This window comes from Sinocyclocheilus grahami, unplaced genomic scaffold (genome assembly GCF_001515645.1).
Source record: "Sinocyclocheilus grahami isolate Dianchi unplaced genomic scaffold, SAMN03320097.WGS_v1.1 scaffold806.1, whole genome shotgun sequence".
In the NCBI taxonomy this organism is placed as follows: Eukaryota; Metazoa; Chordata; class Actinopteri; order Cypriniformes; family Cyprinidae; genus Sinocyclocheilus; species Sinocyclocheilus grahami.
This window is the reverse complement of record NW_015505985.1, coordinates 48,525-56,878: the sequence shown is the minus strand read 5'-3', so window position 1 is coordinate 56,878 and position 8,354 is coordinate 48,525. Positions and strand designations below refer to the sequence as shown.

General features: G+C 39.5%; 1 protein-coding gene across 1 annotated transcript in view; it reads left to right on the top strand.

Annotated features, from left to right (window-relative positions):
* Positions 1-2,411: 2,411 nt before the first annotated feature.
* LOC107562101 (probable E3 ubiquitin-protein ligase MID2) overlaps positions 2,412-8,354 on the top strand; it is a 43,081-nt gene continuing 37,138 nt past the window's right edge. The window contains exon 1 of the mRNA XM_016246665.1: positions 2,412-2,552. The gene's annotated coding sequence lies outside the window, so the exon portion shown is untranslated. The remainder of the gene's footprint in view (positions 2,553-8,354) is intronic.

Here is an 8,354-nt window from a genome sequence, read left to right as displayed (position 1 = left end):
TTATCCAAGTTGTAGGCTAGTCAATATTGGTCAGTCAGTCATATCTGAGGATCCCCGACTGAAACTGTGACCACAAACACCATTAACTTAAGTGAATTATATGGCAAAAATCAGCAATATGCTTTCACACAAATAACTTTATTTTTGAATGTTTCAATATGCGTTGACACAAATTACTTATTTGAATTTTTCATTGATACAACATAGCACTGAGTTGTTAGAAAAGAAATGCGTATCGTTATTGCTTGATGATGTCAGGAACCGATGAATCGGCTTTTTGAACCGGTTCAATGAGCCGATCTGTCCGAAAAGAACCGGTTCGCGGAAATGAGCATCACTAGCATCTACTAGCAGGAGATGCCTGCATGCAAGAGAAAAGTTCCAGAAAACAGTTTAAGCCTAAAGCTGCCCGATCCTGTTCTTGGAGAGCTGCCTTTCTGCAGTATTCAGTTCCAATCCTGTTCCAACACACCTGCCTGTAATTATCAAGTGTTCCTGAAGATCTTAATTGGCTGGTTCAGGTGTTTTTCATTACGGGAGGAGCTGAACTTTGCAGGAAGGTAGATCTGGGCAACCTTGGCATAAAGCCTTCCAAACAGCTGCAAAGAGGAATTCAATGTGAAATAGCTCGGTATGGTTCATAGCATATTTATTTAGCGATAGCTTTTTCCAAATAATATCATTAAATGAAATCACTACACTATTCTGGTTTGCTTAGTTGACCGTGGGTCTGCTGCACCTGTGGCTCTCTCCACTTCAGGGTCAATCATACTTGGCAGTCAAAAGCAAGTGCCCTTGATTTCTGAACTCTGTTGCAAGTGTAAATTATTTTGTCAGCAGTGCTGTGACACTGTACCTGCACTGTATTTCTGGGCTAACAACCCAGGAAGCAATTAGTAATTGTTTGTTTTGATTTTTTATGTTTTGAGTGTTCGTGCATAACACTCCAGACATGAGTTGAGAGCCCGTAGTAGGACAGCATGGCCTTATCTCAGTGGGATCCACTCGACAGGGGGTCTGCTCATACTTGGAACAGCTAATACCATGTGACATTTCTGCGTCTACTGCAATTTGCAAGATTTTTCCCAGGAAAACAGGAAATTAGGTTCACATTGCTTAGCTGAATATCAGGATGTTGCTAATAAACTCCAACTGCTGGCTGTATATTTAATACATTCTTGTGATGCTTTCAAGTCATTTGTTTGGGATTTTAAAGCTTTTAAAAATGTAATCAGGTAGTCTGTCTTATAGAGACAAGCTTGGCCAATCAGATTTGAGAACCAGAACTAATTGTTGCACAGTACAGTCTAAAATTCTAAAATTGAAATTATATAAAGTTAGAATAAATTGCTTATAAGCTTTTGTTGGCCAGAGAATGTTTGGCATTTCTGTATGATACTTTTTACATCTTTAATGTTTCATTGTTTTGTTTCCTTTTTTTTTAAACTTTATTTATTTATTTAGTCATTTAGCAGACGCTTCTATCCAAAGTGACTTGCAAATGAGGAGGATAAAAGCAGTCAAAACTAACAAAAGAGCAACAATATTATAAGTGCAAATGACAAGTCTCGGTTAGCCTAACGCAGTACACATAGCAAGGTGTATATATATATATATATATATAATACATATATATATATACACATACACGCACATACATACACAAAAACAAGTAGATAGAATAGAAAAAATAGAAAGCTAGTGTTTGTTAGTTACATATAAGATACATATAGATAAAGTAGAATTAAAATAGAATAGAAAGTGCTAGAGTTAGAGGGTCAAATAAAGGTGTACACAGTAAAATAATTTTACTGAAAAGCCTGTAATAGTTTAATCCCACTGTTACCCCACACAATATAAATGTGTGTCAGCGTATAATAGCTTTTTGAAGCTAAAACTTAACAATTTGTGCTTGTATAGAAATAACATAATTACATAATATTCACTGGAGTAAAAAAAAAACGTGACAAACAGCCTTGGTCTCCCTTGTTGTACTAATAAACGCAAATGGCCCTCTCTATCGTGATTGTAGTTGCTCTCAACTGCTCATGGGTAATTCTGTTTACCATTCATCTCTATGGGATTCTCGTTCATAATAAGCTATATCATATCATATATCTTCCTGGTTTCATACACAGTTAAACGCGAGGTGTAACAAAAGGGTCACGGCTGTTCCTCGCAGTTCCACAGACGACCATAACATCCATAATTCCTATTGTGGTTCACATTTCTGACCGTATAGAGACGCGGGAGTGCCGTCTGGTGATTAATGACCCTGCCAATAACGAGAACCTGACTGGAAGGAGACCATAGCCGCTCACAGCCATCGTTCTGGAGACTCTTTGCGCGTGTGTAGCCGGTGGGAGGAGCCGCTTTCCTGCGATTGTCTGTCTGCGCTCGCGCTGCGCGCATTCCTCTAAAGTTGCGTTCTCGAGACATACTGCGTCGCAGAGGATTGCGCGCCGAGACAGTCACACTTGTTTCTGCCATCAAGCTTTCTTTTGGTTCCTTTCAAGATGACAGAAGAAAAGAATGTTCGACATTTAAAGCTGGTATGTGAGTGTGTGGTCTCATATCACGCTGTGCTGTAGTTAGTTGCGCTTTGGACAGGATTTCAACTGAGAATGAAGGTAGTTTAATGCTTCCTGAAGTAACCTAAAAGCGGAGAAGTTTGAATAATTCCGTAAACCAGGGTTGTGCTGCGAAACCTACCGAGCTGCTTACCTAGACAGTGTTTTGGGGCATCGTAAGCGCTTGGAAATGCTGTCTAGGTAGTGGGCTCGCTAGATATTGAGAAACAGCGCTGTAGAGTCGCTGTGTTTTACTTCTTAACCTGCCTGTTCTCTTCTGCACCGTGTTTCGACGCTATTATTGGATGTGTCTGGATGAACGTGTGTTTGGAGATGCTGACTAACATCGTATCGTCATTTTAGCAGTGATGTTCTCCTGTAGACAGAGATAAATGAATGATTAGTGTTATATAGGCTACCATACTCTCATAATCTGAATGTTTGGGGGATTTGCGCAGATCGCTATCATAGCGACAATACATGCATGTATTTTTTATGTTTCGCTGAAGCACTGAGCGTTTCATTTACTATGGACTTAACATTAAAAGTATTGAAAATAATACAATGGCTTTAAATTAATCTTGTCTTTCACTTGCAAATTAAGATCACATTGGAAAGTTTCTATTTTTATGTATTCATTTATTGAATTTCTTTTTCTAACTATTTTGGAACTATTTTTAAGAGCAGATATGTGGTTCTTAACTTGGGGTCCGGGGCCCACTAGGGGGCCTCGGTAAACCTTCAAGGGACCACAAAATGTAAAATATTTAAAAAGAAATATTGCATAATAAAAAAAAACACATCAATGCTATATAAGTGTTACACATAATTTGCATCTGATTTCTTTTTTTCAGAGAAAGATTAGTTTAACGTGCACTAGCTAGTTCTCAATCAAAAATTGTTAGCGGATGTGAAACATTTTGTTTTGTTGATTTGTTTTTTTTCAATGATATTTACACATTGTTTCTTTTAAAAATAGGTTAAAGGGGTCATATGATGCTATTTTAAAGATCAGTATTTTGTGTATTTGGCGTAACAGAATATGTTGACATGCTTTAATGTTCAAAAAACACATTATTTTTCAAATACTGTACATTATTGTAGGTCCTCTATGCCCCGCCTCTCTCAAACGCGTCGTTTTCAACAAAGCCCCCTCCTTTGACAAGCGCAGTCTGCTCTGATTGGCCAGCTGACCCAGTACATTGTGATTGGCCGAACACCACAAGCACGTGTCGGAAATGTAACGCCCCTTACCATAATCGCTTCAGCTTTCAAAGTAAATATCAAGACAGTTAATAATGTCGTTAGTTTTACCAACAGAGTCGCGTGACAGACACCGTGATGATGCAGTACACAAGCCGCGGTTAAGACAGCTGACGTGCTATGATTTCTGACAGGCAGTTCACTCTCCTGTGATGTGACCCTGTTCCCCTCACACACACGACGCGTTTCTCTGCGCTGCGCAAATCTCAGCATTTGAACAGTTAATACTTAAACTAATAACAAAACATACTTACAGTCGCTGATTCAGAAGCACCAGATTGTCATAGCAAAGTCGGAATTTACCCTTTTTTTTTTTTTTTAGAAATGGCCTTTGTGCACAGCCAGCCTTGTACTCTTCTAGGTTAAAAAAAACTGTTGTCCATAAAATGCGTTGCACAAATTTGAACATCTGGGTTGTGCTTTTCCGTTGTAAATAAATCTTAACCAATGATTCCTAATTGTATCTACTTCCGGAAGGCCAAATAAAGTGCTTTTGCTTTCGCACTGAATCACACAACGTCTCCCTGACATGCTGCTTCAACACGACTGCTGTTCCTGAAACCACGCCTCCTTTCTTTACGTGCACATTTGGGCTGCATTATGCTAATATTTCCACATAGTGATGTAGATATGTGGGGGCGTGTTAGAACGAGCCGTTTTAGGTAGGTGTGGCTGACTCTTAACTTTTTATAAAGAATATCTCTTTGGATTTGAGACTTTAGTGTTTGCAACTTTACAGATCTCCTTTATGCACCAAGAGCTTGTAACACTCCAAAGAGAAAGGAAAAATTGAAATCGCATCATATGGCCCCTTTAAAAGCTACCTAAGCAGAGCGAGAACTGTGTTTAAAGAACATATAAGCAGATAATTGTAATCAGCTGTTGTGCATAGTTTTAATAAAATACATTTTAATAAGTTCTATGGAAGAAAAAAAAGCTCACCTGCTATAAACAAGTTGAGAACATGTTTTCACTCTAAAAGAGTGTTGTTAGTAGTTGTAGTGTGTTGTTTTTAGTAGCATTACTCACTAACGTTTGAGATCGTAGGAAACTCGTGTTACTTCTTTTTCGAATCAGAACTTAAATCCATCAAAAGCTGTTTGGATCAGTTTTGATCTCAGGATTCCAGTGTAATTGTTTTCATACCTCAGCTGTTTTTGATTTGTAAGTGATTGTTTACACATCGTTATACAATATAAAGTCTATTGTAAATGTGGGTTTTTGTCGAGCTTTCATCAAAGGCTGTCAGAGTCCCTTAACAGAAAGCAGGTATTTGGGGGTTGTTTGTTCCGCTGGCATGCAGAACACCCTGTAGGCAAACCCTGAGTTGAAGGTCATTAAAATGTCATTTAGCAGCTGTCAGTTTTAAAAGATTATGTGGCAGATTGATCTGATTTGTTGAAAGAGCACTACTGTTGGCTAACATAACTTACACGCTAAACCATTTTAACATTTATGACTAGAATTCATAAAAGTGATCTTTAGTGGCATGTACAGCATGGCTGTCAGTCCCTTCACGTTCTTTCATACAGGCTTAGATTACTGCCAGCTAAAGTAGGGATGGTTAGCTCTTAAAAAAACATGACTTTTATTCCACTGCAACTCTCTGAGCAAAACAAACTGAGTGTACACTTGTTTTGAAGGCACCTCTTTTTTACACTCCTGTGGCTCATGACATGACACGTTCTCTCAGCTGAATTACACATGAATAACAGCGTAATTAGATGATGTGAGGTGCTGGGTAACAGAAAGCTGAAATGGGCTGAACTGTGCTTCTTTTTTTGCCCTCGCCATTGTTTTTGTCTCTAGGGCATGAACAAAAGTATGATGGACTATTGTGTGGTCAAAGGGCAACCACAAAATGCCATTTTGTCATTTAATTCTATAATTGTAATTGCGCCTACTGGAAAAAATACATCACTCTAAACCCGAAAAGTAAATTGAATGCCTTTTTAGCTGAAAGCACTGTTGTTTTAATTAATCCATTTATTTTTGATTTGGTTATATATTGCAACAGCATGCAAGGCTAAAAAAATGTGAAATATATTTAAAAGTTTATTTTTGTTTGTTTGTTTTTTTTAATCTTGAGGAACCATCATTGACCAAACAGACATTGTTGTCAACTTGATTAAAAATGTTATTAAAATACTATTATATTTTAAAATAGCTGTTTTCTTTTTTAATAGATTTTAAAATGTAATTTATTTATATTATTATATTATATAGCGTCATTACTCCAGTCTTCAGTGTCGCATGATCCTTCAAAATCATTCTAATATGCTGTTTTGCTGCTCAGGAAACATTTAAACATTTATTATTACCTGTGTTGGAAAAGAAAATGTGATATACTTTTTAGGGTTTCTTTTAAATTAATTAAAAAAAAAAATTCTATATCATAATGCATGTATGTACTGTCACTTTTGATCAATTTGAATGCATCCTTGCTGAATAAAGTTAATTTCTTAAAAAAAATAATGTATAAGTATTCTGACTATACATATCTACCAGCCCTATTCATAACCATATAGTATGAGTAAATGATACATGTGCATTGTAACTATGCACTATACATTTGTTACTATGCTTAAAATGCATTGCAATTCCTAAATCAGGAATGTGGCAGTTTTACCTCCCTTCGTTGGAAAAAACAGGCAGGTGTGGCTGTATTTTCTAAGTTTGCATTGTTGTCAGCATTCCATGAGGAACTCTGTTAGAACCACTATAAACAGAAACAATTACTTTTTCACAAAATTTAGAGCTTGCACCCTTCCTGATCGGTAATAGTTAGTGATATTTTTAGTCTACTGTACATGCAACATTTTTGTCCAATACTGAAGTTTATGTTTCTTCATCTCTCACCCCATTATTTGTCCCTGATGATGAAATTATCTTTTGCATTCACTGTGGTCAGCTATACAGAGTTTCCTGCACCGCTATTCAGCCGCTGCTGATTCTTCGCGGCAAAATAAATTATATTTCACCTGCTTTGCTTGCAGGCTGAATTGAATGAGAGGAGATAAAAATGTGTTGCACAAAACTTGGACAACATGTCTTTTTTTGGATTGTCTTCGCCGACTGCATTCAAAACCAACCACACAAGCAGTGTCATTTGATAATATATTAGCTATATTAACCGTTTTGGTGGGAATTATCAAAGCAGCAGTAGCAAACACTACAGCTACATCATATGGCCTCAAATTCAGCTCACATAGAGCTCTGTTGAGAGCCTCTAGAGGGGCCGGCTGGGGACTGCGTCTGGATTGGACTGGCTCTGAGAGAAGCGTGAAGGGTACATTTTGCACAGTCCCTACCAAACGCCACGCTGATCGTGTCTGCTCACGGAGGAGACACGTAAATCTCAGTGCTTTGTGGTGTAAGGTCGTTGTGTATCTAATGAAGATGTTGCATGTTGATCAGACGCTCCCAATCACATGTTTTATTCAGGGTGTAATGATTCTGTTTAAATTCTTGGTTATTTCTCAGTGTCATACTGTGTATTCATGAGACATGTGGGTATCAGGATGGTCCTGATGTTGACCCATGGTTTGTTTGTGTGATTCACAGTCCGCTCAAGCACATCGCATTAAGGGTGCTTTCACACCGTAACAGACGTTTGTAGATCGAGAAGCTCTCGGCCCCGCCCCTCTCGTCACATACCCCCATCGCCCCTCGCAGGCCGGGGGGTACTCACAAGCCTGCGCTCTACTCCCCCCCTCCCCCCTTCGCGGGGAGCCGATCACGGCGGCCGTGGTGTACCTGGGGGAAGGACAGACAGACGAGGCGAGGAACAGGAGACGGAAGGATGAGGAGAGACAGAGACGAGAGAGGGGAGAGAGGAAAAAAAAAATCTTGTTCCGGTTCCCAGACACAATGCCGCTCAGCCCTCCACCAGCTGGGTAAGCTCTTCCGTGATGTCAGGCGGCGGCACTGGATAGGCCTTGGTGGACAGCGACTCTCGTGTTTCAACCATGTTCTTGATGGAATCTTAAATTGTCTGATTCGGTCTGATACCCTACATTAATATTATATGCTAGTACCATTTAAGCGTACTTCAATATTCAGTTCAATTAAGCACACTTCTTTTTTCACAAGAGACTAGAAAAACGGTCGGCAGTGAGTTTGTCCGCCCCCTCGGCAACTCCCTCCAGCACACCGCCTCGAGCGTCCATGGCGGCAGACTGCTCCGCCATGCTGGATGGCACCGCGGACTCACCACAGCTGCGAGGGATCTCTGGCAGTGGGCCCCTACTTCCTCCCGGGTTTCGGCACCAATGTAACAAACGTTTGTAGATCAGGAAGAAGGAGGCGGGAACCGGCGAACATTTAAACCAAACTTTAATCAAATAAACAAACACAAAATAGCGCACAAACAAAACCAAAACACAAAATAAACTCCAGGCCTGGTCCTCTCTCGTCTTTCACTGTCGTCACTCCTCCTTTTTATCCTTCCGTAGCTCCTCCGTGAGACTCGAGACCGGTGAGTGGTGCAGGTGTCGCTCATTATCAATTACTCCACCGGCC